Here is a 16,284-nt window from a genome sequence, read left to right as displayed (position 1 = left end):
GCACTCTTTATCCAGGGCAAATGTGTGCATATATACAAATATATAACTCTGAATTACCCTCTAAAGTATATGATATGAAGGGGCATTTACATGCAAATTACAAGTCAGAAACTCATAAAATAATGCATTCAGAATGAAGCATAATGCCAGTGTGTGAACTGGAGGAGTATAAGAGCATTAGTTAGAGACTGGGGATGAATTAAGGCAGTAATCATTCAACTTCCTGATTACATAAATTAATGCTTTTCTCACTGAATGCAATCAAATTCTCACAGCAATGCTCTAAAATCTAGTAGATAATCTTCTCTGGAATGTTGAATGTTGAGAAGGTTACTCTAAATGACTTTTAATTTCCTTGATTTATGAAATTAGAGAAAATAATCATGCGTCCAAATACTTTTGTCCACATGGTTTATCTTGAGAAATCAAGAAATCTAGAAGTTATTCATGAAAAATAAACGTTTTACTAGAGAAAGCAGCTCAACAGGACTGAAATCAGTAGATCTTACCTGCCAGGTGGAGGAGGAGGAGGATTGTGAGGGTCTTCATTGAGGTTCTTCACCTGCTCCCGTACTGAACAGAGATAAAACTGAAGCTTCAGCTTAATTTAATCAGATTAATCTTCAGAGAAAGCGTTAATCTGATTAAATGAAGTTAAAAGTTTTGTTTCTTTAGTTCACGGCTCTTAAAGCTGGTGAAGATCTTGAAGAAAGGCCTGCAGGAAGCGGCTGCAGTGAGGGTCGATCTTCCTGTGGGTGATTTCCTGTGGTTTTTATTGAACTTCCTGATTTGAAGCAGTTTCTTCTTCTCCTTCTTCTTCTTCTTCTTCTTCTTCTGTTTGTGTTTTATATACACGCTACTCCTCCCACAGCTTTTCACGTAGAATCATGAAAATTCGCAGGACCTATACTGATTTACATTTCTTGTGCTTTTTGAAGCGTTATGTCGTACGTTTTTTTGTACAGCCGATTTTTTAAGGCTTGGACATTTCTCCATAGGAATCCTTTCAAAAGCTTCCGCAAACTTTTGTCAAAATATTCACTAAACAACACCTCAACAACCACCTGAAACATCTCATCAACCACACTGAATGTGTTAGCAACTGCCTAGAAACACACTAGCAACCACTGAACAACACCTTAGCAACCACTTTAGATATGATGCCAATGGCAACACTCTTTAGCAACCTCTTGCAATACCTTAGCAACTGCGTAGCAACAACTTAACAACCACTTGAAATATATTTTCAGCTGTCTAGCAACACCTTAGCAACCACCTTTCATACCTAAGCATCTGCCTAGGAACATCTTAGCAACCATCACAGATATGATAGCAACCGCCTAGCAACCAGTTAACAACACATTAGCAACCACCTGTAATACCTTAGCATCTGCCTTGGAACATCTTTGCAACCATCACAGATATGATAGCAACCACCTAGCAACACCTTAGCAACCACCTGGAACACCACTAGCAACTGCCTAGCAACACCTTAGCAATTACCACAGATGTGATAGCAACCACTTAACAACACATAAGAAACTGCCTAGCAACCACCTGTAATACCTTAGCAACTGCCTAGGAACATTGTAGCAACCATCACAGATATGATAGCAACCACCTAGCAACACCTTGGCAACCACCTGATACACCCTAGCAACTGCCTAGCAACACCTTAGCAATTACCACAGATGTGATAGCAACCACTTAACAACACATAAGAAACTGCCTAGCAACCACCTGTAATACCTTAGCAACTGCCTTGGAACAGTCTTCGCAACCATCACAAATATGATAGCAACCACCTAGCAACACCGTTGCAACCACTATAGATGAAAGCTATTAAGACACACATAATATAATAATAATAATAATAATAATAATAATAATAATAATAATAATAATAATAATAATAATAATAATAATAATTATGGAATGTGCTGCAGTAAATACAAGTTTGCATTTTTTAAATAAATAAAAAAAATGATAAAATGTAAATAATTTGATCAGTTTTACAGAGGAATTTGTCAATTAGGATTCTTGAGTATTACTATTGTAAAACTGTATATTAACTGTATATTTACAGTGTATTTACAGGCATTCAGCCTGCAGGTGGCAGCATTTTTAATAAAAGCATTTTTAAAAGTCTTTGAACGTCAGTTTCTAATGGCCACGCCCCTCTTCTTACACATATGTTTTGCAGTATGAAGAAATCACTTTAAAATCTGTTTATATGTTTATTTTACATAGAAATGTAAATATGTTTATTTTTATAGAAAAAAAATAATAAAAATTAGTATAATATTTAATAAATGTTTTTATTCTAATATCTGATGGCTTTAAATTAGCCTTAATAATTAGTTTAAAAAAAACAACTAAATTAGATTAAATTAGATTCTAATTAATTGTCATGAATGTGTGCAATGATAAAACTTTTATCTGCTATGTGGGTAAAAATGATCTGATCTTTTTGATGATGGTATTCTTTGGAAATGCGAGAGTTATCAGAAGATCAGATTCCAGAGCAGAGGGAAATCTCTCTGTTTCGCTCTTATCAGAATGTAAATTATTTTGTGCTTGTTGTTGGATTACTGTCTGCAACAATGCAAATATATTAGAAATACACTTAAAAATAAGGGTCAAGTTCTGGAAGACTGGATCAGAACATCTCCAGAACATCAGGCAGGTCAGTTGGGGTGTTTATGGTGTGCTGAGATCAGTATTTATCAAGAAAGAACATCCAACGAACCAACCAGCTTAGCACAGGGCATCTGAGGTAATGGGCATCTAAAGCTCAATGGTGCTCATGGAGGCTCCACCCACCTCAGAACTTGAGGTGTTTTCTGATCTATCACAGCATGATGGCAGACGTCTCTAAGTCTTTAGCGGACACTCTAGGATTCTTCCTCACCTCATTGATCATTCTGCATGTGCTCTTGCAGTCACCTTTACAGGACTTTACCATGCCTAGGGAGATTAGCAGCAACAGTGCTGAACTTTCTCAATTTGTAGAGCGTCTGTCTTGTAGTGGGCACATGAGCATCAAGGCTTTTAGAGATCCTTTTGTAGCCCTTTCTTTCCAGCTTCACCAAGTCAACAAAGTTAGGATGACCCCGCCCCTTTATGACAGTAACCTCATTGACATCAGTGACAAGTCAATTTATGTTAGTTTTATTAAAAAAGCACATATAAAAAGACATTAAATGTCAACCAAAGTACAGTACAATAAAGCAAAAGAATTAAGACCTAAAAAATTTTACTTATCAAATATAGAGATCAGAAAATATAAATAATAAAAGTAATAAAAGAACAACAAATAAAACAACATAAATCTCTATGGACTGTAAGATTCAAATGAGTTTTCAAGTTTGTCCAAAAGTTTTCCAGTACAGAAGGAAGCTTAAGTTTACATGCAATGACTAAAAATGCCCGTATTACCCTAAAACTTTCTCCAGAATCACAAAACAAGTAAAAACAGCTGTTTAGGGCTATGAGCAATGAGCTATCTCATCATGTGGGAAACTGGGGTTCAATTCCCGGTCTGTGTGACTGAATGCTGCTCTACATCAATCCTAAACTAGTCCCTGGGCTACACTCCTAACACTACATTCACCCACCTTTATAATAGAAATAACCTTGTAATTCACTCTGAATAAGAGCGTAGAATAAATGTACCGTATTTTTCACACTGTATAAGGCACAGCGGATTATAAGGCGCATTATGTGACACTAGTAAGGAACAGGGGTGTCGCCATGTTTTAGTTTTAATTCAGCACCCAGCAGCAATATCTGTAAACCTGTTTATTTGGGTGAGTAAAGCGCTTCTGTTTATTTACAGTTAGCTTTAAATTTCCAAATTTCCATTAAAACTGCTAAGCTAGCCCTTAGCGCAGTGCTAGCTGGGGTTAGCGGCTAATACTGCTCCATACTTATTCTAAATACTTATTCTACCTGACTGGTAGAATTTTTACATGAGGAGATCTGGATTATAAGGAGCTCTGATGATTTTGGGGAAAATTAAAGGATTTTAAGTGAGATAAATATGGTAAATGTAAAGCAGACCTGATATGCATGTCTCTCAGTACCCATACCATATACTATAAGTATTATAGATAATATTAAAGTAGTGGGTCTTCAGCAGGAGTTTTATCTTTAAGTTTAATTAATTGCATTCTTATGTTTAGTTTGTAAAAAAACAAGAATTGTCATAAAATCATAAAAAACATTTTTTTTTTAAATGCAAGTTTAAACAAAAATTGTACACCATGTTTTGAATACATTCATGTAAGAAATTAAAAGTTTTATTTTTTTTGTGTTTGTTTTTTGTTATTTTCTTTCTTGGCTGTTTCCATTGGTATGATTATAATATTTGTCACATTGTTAACCATCCTTTCTCAAGCCATTCTTATGTTTCTTTTGGGAAAAAAAAGCTCAATAAAAATGGTTAATCTTAATAAAAACACACATTTTCTATCAATTGCCAATTTTAACAAATATTGTCCATCCTGTTTTTGATGCATGCATGTAAGGAAATTAAAAGTGAAATTAAAAAGAGATTAAGCTTGAAAATATGGCATTTTGTGCAGTCTGAAATCATATACACATGATGAATTGTCAAAATAATTAAAAAGTAAAGTTTTGAGGAGCAAAAGGAACAGTATTTTTATATGTTTTTATATGTTTTTTATATGTTTATATGTTCCATATACAAAATTAAGTTTTTCTTTTTTTTTTTTTTTAACAGATTTTTTACAAATAAAAACACATTTTATGCAGCATTTCTCACTGGAATCAAGGACAGAACCCAACGATTACTCAATCCAGTGAATCCAGTGACACGACTGACCTTTATAGACGTCCTTCAGTCAGCATTTCTTCTGTCTTCTTCTTCTCCGTTCTTCCCACTCTATCTCTGTTTATTTACTCACACCATGGCGATGATTATCTCAACATAGTGGTTCTAAAGTGGGCGTCCAACAGCGAACAGATTTCAACCAAAGATCAAGTTTCTGAAGACATGTGGTCATCTGAAGGTCAAACTAATGTGACCGAAAAAAGTCTTCTTTTGGTGTTTGAAGGGATGGAATCAACAGCCTGAAATCTGATTGGTTGGTGTTGGGGTTTAGGCTCTGGTAGACTGAATCTGATTGGTTGGTGTTAGGGTTCAAGCTCTGGTAGACTGAATCTGATTGGTCGATGTCGGGGTTTAGGCTCTGGTAGACTGAATCTGATTGGTTGATGTTGGGTTTAGACTCTGCTAGACTGAATCTGATTGGTTTATGTTAGGTTTAGACTCTGGTAGACTGAATGTGATTGGTCGTTGTTGGGGTTTAGACTCTAGTAGACTGAATCTGATTGGTTGGTATTGGGGTTTAGGCTCTGGTATACTGAATCTGATTGATTGCTGTTGGGTTTAGGCTCTGGTAGACTGAATCTGATTGGTTGGTGTTGGGTTTAGGCTCTGGTAGACTGAATCTGATTGGTTGGTGTTGGGGTTCAGGCTCTGGTAGACTGAATCTGATTGGTTGGTTTTGGGGTTTAGGCTCTGGTAGACTGAATCTGATTGGTTGATGTTGGGTTTAGGCTCTGGTAGACTGAATCTACTAATTGGTAAGTGTTGGGGTTTAGACTCTAGTAGACTGAATCTGATTGGTTGGTGTTGGGGTTTAGGCTCCGGTAGACTGAATCTGATTGGTTGGTGTTGGGTTTAGGCTCTGGTAGACTGAATCTGATGGGTTGGTGTTGGGTTTAGGCTCTGGTAGACTGAATCTGATTGGTTGGTGTTGGGGTTCAGGTTCTGGTAGACTGAATCTGATTGCTTGGTTTTGGGGTTTAGGCTCTGGTAGACTGAATCTGATTGGTTGATGTTGGGTTTAGGCTCTGGTAGACTGAATCTACTAATTGGTAAGTGTTGGGGTTTAGACTCTAGTAGACTGAATCTGATTGGTTGGTGTTGGGGTTTAGGCTCCGGTAGACTGAATCTGGTTGGTTGATGTTGGGTTTAGGCTCTGGTAGACTGAATCTGATTGATTGGTGTTGGGTTTAGGCTCTGGTAGACTGAATCTACTAATTGATTGGTGTTGGGGTTTAGACTCTGGCAGACCGAATCTGATTGGTTGGTGTTGGGTTTCAGGTTCAAGTAGACTGAATCTGATTGGTTGGTGTTGGGGTTCAGGCTCTGCTAGACTGAATCTGATTGGTTGGTGTTGGGGTTTAAGCTGTGGTAGACTGAATCTGATTGGTTGGTGTTGGGTTTCAGGTTCAAGTAGACTGAATCTGATTGGTTGTTGTTTGGTTCAGGCTCTGCTAGACTGAATCTGATTGGTTGGTGTTGGCGTTCAAGCTCTGGTAGACTGAATCTGATTGGTTGGTGTTGGGGTTCAGGCTCTGGTAGACAGAATCTGATTGGTTGGTGTTGGTGTTTAGGCTCTGGTAGACTGAATCTGATTGGTTGGTTTTGGAGTTTAGGCTCTGGTAGACTGAATCTGATTGGTTGGTTTTGGGGTTCAGGCTCTGGTAGATTGGGACTGTTGTTCTGGCGTTTCCATGTGGATCATTTTCATAGTCTCTTTCATCCTATGGGAAATAGAATAACAAGATAAAAGAATTCTGCTGGTATCTCTGATGAACGTATCCTTGCTTTTCCTTTCTTGGGGCGGCCCTGATGAGTGCCAGTTTCATCATTATAATGTTTTTGATGGTCTTTTTCCTGACTGAACTTGAGGATATTTTCAAAGTTCTTGAAATTCTTCTTTTAGGATTGACTGACCTTCATTTTTCTAAAGTATTTTTTTTCGTTTCTTAGTTGAGTAGTTGTTGCTTTTCATAATCTGGATTAGAACATTACTTAAATATTCACTATTCACTGTATACCTGTAACTCTACCTCTTCACTACTTTACTTTAACTGATGCTCTCAAACTTTACATTAAGAGTACAGACCAGGTTACAGTCAGCACTACTGCGCTGTTTTGCATTTTACTGCAGTATAAAACACTCAACAACGCTAACTCCCTTTCACTCACCTCACCACTTCCTGTAACAGTCCTCAGAGCGTGGTGACCACTGGCTGAAAAGAAAGAAAGAAAGAAAAAACAAAACACAAAGAGTGAGTCGCAGTGTTTAACGCAGTGTTACTACTATTAAGTTCAAAATATAGCTAGATTTAATTTTATTTATGCTGAAATATGGATTAAATATAATCACTAACTATCAGGGCCCTATCCTTCACCCTGGGCAAGGTGCTTCACAATGCTCATTGCTATCTTACACTCTTCCAACAGTGTATTATCACTCCTTCCTCCTGCCTGGTTTAAACAGCAGCAGAGCTTCTGAATATATCTACACTGATGGGCGTGGTGTTCTGGAAATGAGGTGTTTTCAGGTACATTTCTGGAGTTTTATCTTGGTAACAGAAAACACTGGAGCTCCACTGACTGAATACAACCTACACTGTAAGCCCAGATAAGTTGAATTTACTTAAATTTTGAGGAAACCGGTTGCCTTCAAAAAGTTTAGTAATGGGTAATGAAAACTTAAGTTAGCGTAACTTAGAACATCGAGTTATTACAACTAAAGGGGAAGTTGATTTAACTTTTTTTTATTTTTGTTATACTGTAAGACTGGAAAAGTTGAGTTTACTTAACTTTTTTAAGTCAGCAGATTTGCTAAACTTTTTAAGTAATGGGGAATCAAAAGTTAAAACATCAAGTTGTTACATCTAAAAGGGAAGTTGATTTATTTGTAAGGTAGCCCGGGGGGAATCACTACACACTGATGGTGAGTGTCTGTCAGAAACTGTTGGACACACCCAGTATGCAAATAGATTGTGACAGAAGCCAATGGAAAAGAAGCTGTTAATGAAAACAGACTAAACTCAGTTATTATAAATTGGTTCAACTCAAAGATCTCAGTTTGAATAGTACAGTATATGTGCTCACAAATTCAGTTCAACTAACTCAAAATAGTTGGGTTTTGTTTAGAAATATCCAATTTTATGTAAAACAGACTTAAATCACTCGAGTTCAAACAACATATGGGTTTACAGTGTAGACAGAGACCAACAGTCAGACGTTCATCACTATCTTGAAAACTTTTACATCAACAAATAAACAGAATAGTAAATAAAATAACATTGCTGTTCCCGTAAATGAGCTGCTGGAGCTCCTTCACAGCGTCAACCAGCAGCTCAGTTTCCTCTGCTGAGAAGAGTTTGTTGGACACGTCCAGGTAGCTGCACCGTTACAATAGCAATCCACCAAAGACAGAGCTCACCTGATCTACTCTTAAAGAGAACGATGAGCAAGAGACACTCTGATTGGTTTATTTCACGTTACACCCAAAATTAACCACACCCATAATTCATTAAAGAGAATTAATGCATGACATTTGCGTGTACTTTTCCCGTCGTTACGATAGCAAAGACACTGTCACGCCCTTAATCAAGCTGCACTGTGCACGGTTGACGACTCCTATAGATAAAGCTGAGAGCTAAGAAACCACTCTTTGATTTTTACCAAATAAAAAAACCTCTGGAATATAATCAAGAGGAAGATGGATGATCACAAACCATCCAACCACCAAACTGAACTGCTTGAAATTTTACACCAGGAGTAAAGCAGCATAAAGTAATCCAAAAGCAGTGTGTAAGACTGGTGGAGGAGAACATGATGCATGAAGAAAACTGATTAAAAACCAGGGTTATTCCACCAAATATTGATTTCTGATCTCTTAAAACTTTATGAATATGAACTTGTTTTCTTTGCATTATTTGAGGTCTGAAAGCTCTGCATCTTTTTTTTTTGTTATTTCAGTCATTTCTCATTTTCTGCAAATAAATGCTCTAAATTACAATATTTATATTTGGAATTTAGGAGAAATGTTGTCTGTAGTTTATAGAATAAAACAGCCATATATATATATGTTTGAGTAAAATGAACATTGCTGTTTATATATATATATATATATATATATATATATATATATATATATATATATAATATTTTTATTACCTGAGTCTGAGTTGATGGTGCTTCTCTTCACTCGTCTCTTGTAAAGGAGAAGAGCAGTAATTCCTGTAATTAGTGCTATTAGTGCAGCGCTCAGCGGGATGAGGATGGACAGATAGAGGACTGTAACAGGAGAGGTGGAATCATGAAATAAAAAAAGAACAATAAGCAAGATTTAACAATAAGATACAACAAGATTAGATCAACTACAAACAAAAATATTATTATTATGATTATTATTATTTGCAACTAAACCTTTACCATGTGGGCTGATTCCAGATGTGATGCTTCCAGAGAAAGTTGTTGGTGATAAAATGAAATCTATGCATTCAACACAAACAGTAAAACAGTGAAACAAGGCCAATACAGTGTTAAAGCAGAACTCTGGTGTAAAATGGACTTTTGTTGTAGTAAAACATGATAAAAAGTTCTTACCTTTGATGAATAGCACACCTCCGCTCTCCCACAGCATTCAGAGATACAGAAATTTTGTGCTTTTTTCTCACCACTCTTTACAACAGCGGCTTCAGGGCATAATTTACCCTGATAAATCACTTTTTACACCGTTATCCAGCTCAAAGTAGCTCCACAACTCCTTACTAGAATCTGGAGAGCCCTGACATTTAAAACAAGGCATTAATAACTTAAAAAAGTGCAGAAGAAGCTTATTACAAACCACTGTTTACATCCTATAACACTACTAGCTACAGCTCCGAGCGCCGCCGTCACTGTACTGATAATGACAGAGACATATATATATACATATACTCTGCATAGCGTTGCAGCAGCGGCCAATGCATTTATTTATTTATTTACACTGAGGAAGGTGTTTAATACACTCATAATAATCACAACTCTAGCAATTTATACCAGATTTACACACGGTTTGGTTTTGTTACAAACAGCAGAGATGTAGTAATGATACAGGACGCTGTTACACGTTACAAAAACCTGCTTTCATGCTGAAATACTTTTTATTATGCTCTTTAATTTTTTTTAACAAGCTTCTTCTGCACTTTTTAAGTTGTTAATGCCTCGTTTTAAATGTCAGGGCTCTCCAGATTCTAGTAAGGAGCAACTTTGAGTCTGGATAACGGTGTAAAAAGTGATTTATCAGGACAAAATATGCCATGAAGTGGCCGTTGTACAGAATTCTGGGCAAAAAGAATAACATTTCTGGATCTCTGAACGCTGTGGGAGAACAGCGGTGTGCTATTCATCAAAGGGAAGAACTTTTTATCATGTTTTAAATAAATTTTACACCGGAGTTCTCCTTTAAAATCGTTCTATATAAGATGGTTTGATCAGTCTAATCATTAAACAACGGGAAATTCAAGATACTTCAAGTTTTATGTTGTCTATGGTTTCCAAAGGTGATTTAGACCAAACCATGGAATTGAAGAAGAAGTGTGTGGAAATATTGTCTCACCTTTTGTGGTAGAAGTAGACATCATAGTAGTAGTTGAGGTTGTTTGGTGGGGTTTTGGAGGATTTGGAGGTTTTGGAGGTTTTGGAGCTGATGGAAAGAGATGGAACAGTTGTACCCTACAGAAACTTAATATTTAACTTATTTAACTTAATACTTAATATTAAACCCAGATAAAGAAGAAGCTGACAGACTTGTTATAAATAAGTGTTTAAACAGTACATACCCTTATTCACAGTCAGATAGACTTCAGTAAATGGATCTGGTCCTGTTATCTCAATTCCACATCCGTATGGTCCTGCATCGTTCATGCTGAGGTTGGAGAAGGTCACCACGATCTGTTTCTTATCAGTGTCGTCAGCCAGAGAGAATCTTCCTTCATATTCCCACTTCTCCTTCCCATCAGTCCTTATAATGTTTCTACAGTCTTTATAGATTCCCTTACAGAAGTATTTGGGATAATCTTCAAATCCTTCAGTGTACGGACACACAATCACAGCAGTGTTGTGCTCTATTCCTGTTACTTTAATCTTCTCATGAACCATACTGTTTACAACTGCAAGAACAAAGAGAGAACAGAGACATATTTAAATACAGCAGTGCAGCAAATACAGACCTCCACCAGCAGAGGGCCTGGGCTAAAAAAAACTCCAAGTCCCAGAATGCCCAGCAGTAATCAGTGCAGACCAGGCTCAGCTGTGAGACACAGTTTAAAACCCAGCCAAAGCTCAGCTCTCTGTCGCACCTTTGTAGAGTGATGACCGGCAACAGATAAAAGATAAAAGAGAAAGGAGAAAAGAACAGAGAAAGAAAAGAGATCTTAAAAGAAGCCAAAAAAAGAAAAGATCTCAAAAGGAAACAAAAGGCTCACGAAAAAAATGGAAGGAGATCTTAAAAAAAAGCTGCAAAAATAAATATAATAGAAAATATAATAGAAAAGAAATGCATAGTAGAGTGATTTTTCTTCTGTTTTTGCTGCACATAATATAATTAATCTGGACTAATTACACTCTTTGTAAAGAAATGTACAGTTGGATAAGTGCTCTTTTAACATTGATGATATCTTCGTGTGCTGGTATAGCTTTATAAGAAACTTGAGGCAGTTTACATGGTTTTAATGCCCCCTAGTGGCTTAGTTAGTAATCGCCTAAATTCAAACTTGTTTAGTTGTTAACTGACCATTCAGCAGTGCAGTCAGTCATTGTTTTCTCCCGGTGAAATCTTGGCCCACATATGCCTGTAAGTTTCTAATTTTGACGTCTTTTCAGTTACATTGTCTTTTTGAGTTGAATATTTCTTGTTTAAGTTAATTTGATAAACAAAATAAGCTGTAAAATGTTTGAAATCAAAGGCAACTGTATTAGCATGTATGCTAGTGTGTTTACATGAAGGTAACTAGCACTCTGAAAATATTTTGATGGAGCTGTGTTTGTACACGTATGTGAGATTAGTTAATTTTGTAAATATTGTAGTAGCTATCTCAGTAATGTTATACTGAACCAGTGTATATTTGGTGGTTTAGAAATTGATATTTTTCCTTTGTTTATTTCAGTTTTACAAAAAAGGATAAGAGAGAAGAAATAAAGATTTTGAGTTTGAACTCTTCACTGTATGCTGTCTGTCTAACTGAATAGCTCCAGCCAGTTTCACGTTCAGTTGGGACAGAACACTTCAAAAAAATCTACATTTTGAAAGGCGATGTAGAGCATGTCATTGTGTCTTTGCTTTCGTAACGGCAGGAAAAGTACACATTAAAGAAACGTGCAAAGAACCTATACTAATTCTCTTAATTAATCATGGGTGTGGTTTGCTCATCATTCTCTTCAAGAGTGAAGTGTGCTCAGGTGGATATTTCTTTTTATGGTGCAGCTACAAGTTTAGATATATTCAGAATAGAGCTTTGACCCATAAACTGTCATTATGAGCCCAAGCCCAATGTAAACCCCACATTTTCTTAGAAGGTAAAGCATCAAAACTGAGCTTTTTACAAACATTTTTGGGCTGTTTGAATGAGTGAAATATGTATTGCAACACTGAAGAAGCATAGACCTATTATTTAATAAAAATGTTTATCAAGTGCATAATGCACTCGAGTGGAAGAGTTCACGTGTGCGTGAGCCGCAAAGCTGCGTGATCATAGTATTCTAACTTGTGTAACTATTTTTAAAACAGTTTGATTTGTAACTTTGCTATATTGTGTTCACGTATAGATATAGACCACTGAGAATGATAACTAAAACAATCCTATTGTTACCATGCCTTTTGCTGCGTCCACATGCTAGTCACTTTTAAGTACCGTATTTTTTCTCACTAAAAGGTGCGCTTAAAATCATTTAATTTTCCCATAATTCATCAGGGCTCCTTATAATCCGGTGCTCCTTATGTATGAATTCTACCAGTCAGGTATTAAGGAGCAGTAAAGCTACTCCACTGAAGTACAGAGTTATACAGGAGTTTCAGTTTAGTTCTCCAGCACTGAAACTGAAGTAGCATTAGCATTAGCTAATAGCTAACCTCTATTCCCTCGTTCAGAGGGGAGTATTATCGGCCTGTAGCCTGCTGCTAACCCTGGCTAGCACTGCTGGAGCAGTTAGCCGCTAATGCTAATAATGCTAATGCTCCAGCCTTAGTGCTGGAGAAATTCAGCAATCTAAGCTTTACTTATCTTAGCTTAAGATAAGATACCAGCACCCAGCGGCGAGCCCTGCTGAATTAAAAAGGAAACATGGCGACACCCCTGTTCCTTACTAGTGTTGCTAAATGTGCCTCATAATCCAGTGCACTTTATAGAGCGATAAATACGGTACTTTCATTTACATTCTGAGGAATCAATTTGCTATAAAAATGAAAAAGGATTAACAGCAATGATGCACTCTTTATCCAGGGCAAATGTGTGCATATATACAAATATATATCTCTGAATTACCCTCTAAAGTATATGATATGAAGGGGCATTTACATGCAAATTACAAGTCAGAAACTCATAAAATAATGCATTCAGAATAAAGCATAATGCCAGTGTGTGAACTGGAGGAGTATAAGAGCATTAGTTAGAGACTGGGGATGAATTAAGGCAGTAATCATTCAACTTCCTGATTACATAAATTAATGCTTTTCTCACTGAATGCAATCAAATTCTCACAGCAATGCTCTAAAATCTAGTAGATAATCTTCTCTGGAATGTTGAGAAGGTTACTCTAAATGACTTTTAATTTCCTTGATTTATGAAATTAGAGATAATAATCATGCGTCCAAATACTTTTGTCCACATGGTTTATCTTGAGAAATCAAGAAATCTAGAAGTTATTCATGAAAAATAAACGTTTTACTAGAGAAAGCAGCTCAACAGGACTGAAATCAGTAGATCTTACCTGCCAGGTGGAGGAGGAGGAGGATTGTGAGGGTCTTCATTGAGGTTCTTCACCTGCTCCCGTACTGAACAGAGATAAAACTGAAGCTTCAGCTTAATTTAATCAGATTAATCTTCAGAGAAAGCGTTAATCTGATTAAATGAAGTTAAAAGTTTTGTTTCTTTAGTTCACAGATCTTAAAGCTGGTGAAGATCTTGAAGAAAGGCCTGCAGAAAGCGGCTGCAGTGAGGGTCGATCTTCCTGTGGGTGATTTCCTGTGGTTTTTATTGAACTTCCTGATTTGAAGCAGTTTCAGTTTGAGTATCAGAGTAACAGCATTAACAATACTAATGTTCACCATAGTTTATACTAATAATACTAATAATAATAATAATAATAATAATAATTCTAATAAAATATCTATATACCCAAATCATATCAAGCAAAACATTATGACCAGGTTGGAAAAAACAACTTACTGTTTTTCGTAATCTTCTTCTCCTTCTTCTTCTTCTGTTTGTGTTTTATATACACGCTACTCCTCCCACAGCTTTTCACGTAGAATCATGAAAATTCGCAGGACCTATACTGATTTACATTTCTTGTGCTTTTTGAAGCGTTATGTCGTACGTTTTTTTGTACAGACGATTTTTTAAGGCTTGGACATTTCTCCATAGGAATCCATTCAAAAGCTTCCGCAAACTTTTGTCAAAATATTCACTAAACAACACCTCAACAACCACCTGAAACATCTTATCAACCACACTGAATGTGTTAGCAACTGCCTAGAAACACACTAGCAACCACTGAACAACACCTTAGCAACCACTTTAGATATGATGCCAATGGCAACACTCTTTAGCAACCTCTTGCAATACCTTAGCAACTGCGTAGCAACAACTTAACAACCACTTGGAATATATTTGCAGCTGTCTAGCAACACCTTAGCAACCACCTTTCATACCTAAGCATCTGCCTAGGAACATCTTAGCAACCATCACAGATATGATAGCAACCACCTAGCAACACCTTAGCAACAACCTGGAACACCCTAGCAACTGCCTAGCAACACCTTAGCAATTACCACAGATGTGATAGCAACCACTTAACAACACATAAGAAACTGCCTAGCAACCACCTGTAATACCTTAGCAACTGCCTAGGAACATTGTAGCAACCATCACAGATATGATAGCAACCACCTAGCAACACCTTAGCAACCACCTGATACACCCTAGCAACTGCCTAGCAACACCTTTGCAATTACCACAGATGTGATAGCAACCACTTAACAACACATAAGAAACTGCCTAGCAACCACCTGTAATACCTTAGCAACTGCCTTGGAACAGTCTTAGCAACCATCACAAATATGATAGCAACCACCTAGCAACACCGTTGCAACCACTATAGATGAAAGCAATTAAGACACACATAATATAATAATAATAATAATAATAATAATAATAATAATAATAATAATTATGGAATGTGCTGCAGTAATTACAAGTTTGCATTTTTTAAATAAAAAAAAACATAAAATGTAAATAATTTTATCAGTTTTACAGAGGAATTTGTCAATTAGGATTGTTGAGTATTACTATTGTAAAACTGTATATTAACTGTATATTTACAGTGTATTTACAGGCATTCAGCCTGCAGGTGGCAGCATTTTTAAATAAAGCCTTTTTAAAAGTCTTTGAACATCAGTTTCTAATGGCCACGCCCCTCTTCTTACACATATGTTTTGCAGTATGAAGAAATCACTTTAAAATCTGTTTATATGTTTATTTTACATAGAAATGTAAATATGTTTATTTTTATAGAAAAAAAATAATAAAATTTAGAATAATATTTAATATTAATATTTATTCTAATATCTGATGGCTTTAAATTAGCCGTAATAATTAGTTTTTAAAAAAGCTAAATTAGATTAAATTAGATTCTAATTAATTGTCATGAATGTGTGCAATGATAAAACTTTTATCTGCTATGTGGGTAAAAATGATCTGATCTTTGGAAATGCGAGAGTTATCAGAAGATCAGATTCCAGAGCAGAGGGAAATCTCTCTGTTTCGCTCTTATCAGAATGTAAATTATTTTGTGGTTGTTGTTGGATTACTGTCTGCAACAATGCAAATATATTAGAAATACACTTAAAAATAAGGGTCAAGTTCTGGACGACTGGATCAGAACATCTCCAGAACATCAGGCAGGTCAGTTGGGGTGTTTATGGTGTGCTGTGATCAGTATTTATCAAGGAAGAACCAACCAGCTTAGGACAGGGCATCTGGGTTAGTGGACATCTAAAGCTCATTGGTGCTCATGGAGGCTCCACCCGCCTCAGAACTTAAAAGACTTGAGGTGTTTTCTGATCTAACACAGCGTGATGGCAGACGTCTCTAAGTCTGTAGCGGACACTCTAGGATTCTTCCTCACCTCATTGATCATTCTGCATGTGCTGTGCTCTTGCAGTCATCTTTACAGGACTTTACCACACC

Source organism: Astyanax mexicanus, chromosome 21 (genome assembly GCF_023375975.1).
Source record: "Astyanax mexicanus isolate ESR-SI-001 chromosome 21, AstMex3_surface, whole genome shotgun sequence".
Classification (NCBI taxonomy): domain Eukaryota; kingdom Metazoa; phylum Chordata; class Actinopteri; order Characiformes; family Acestrorhamphidae; genus Astyanax; species Astyanax mexicanus.
The sequence above is the reverse complement of the archived record's forward strand: the minus strand, read 5'-3'. Positions refer to the sequence as shown.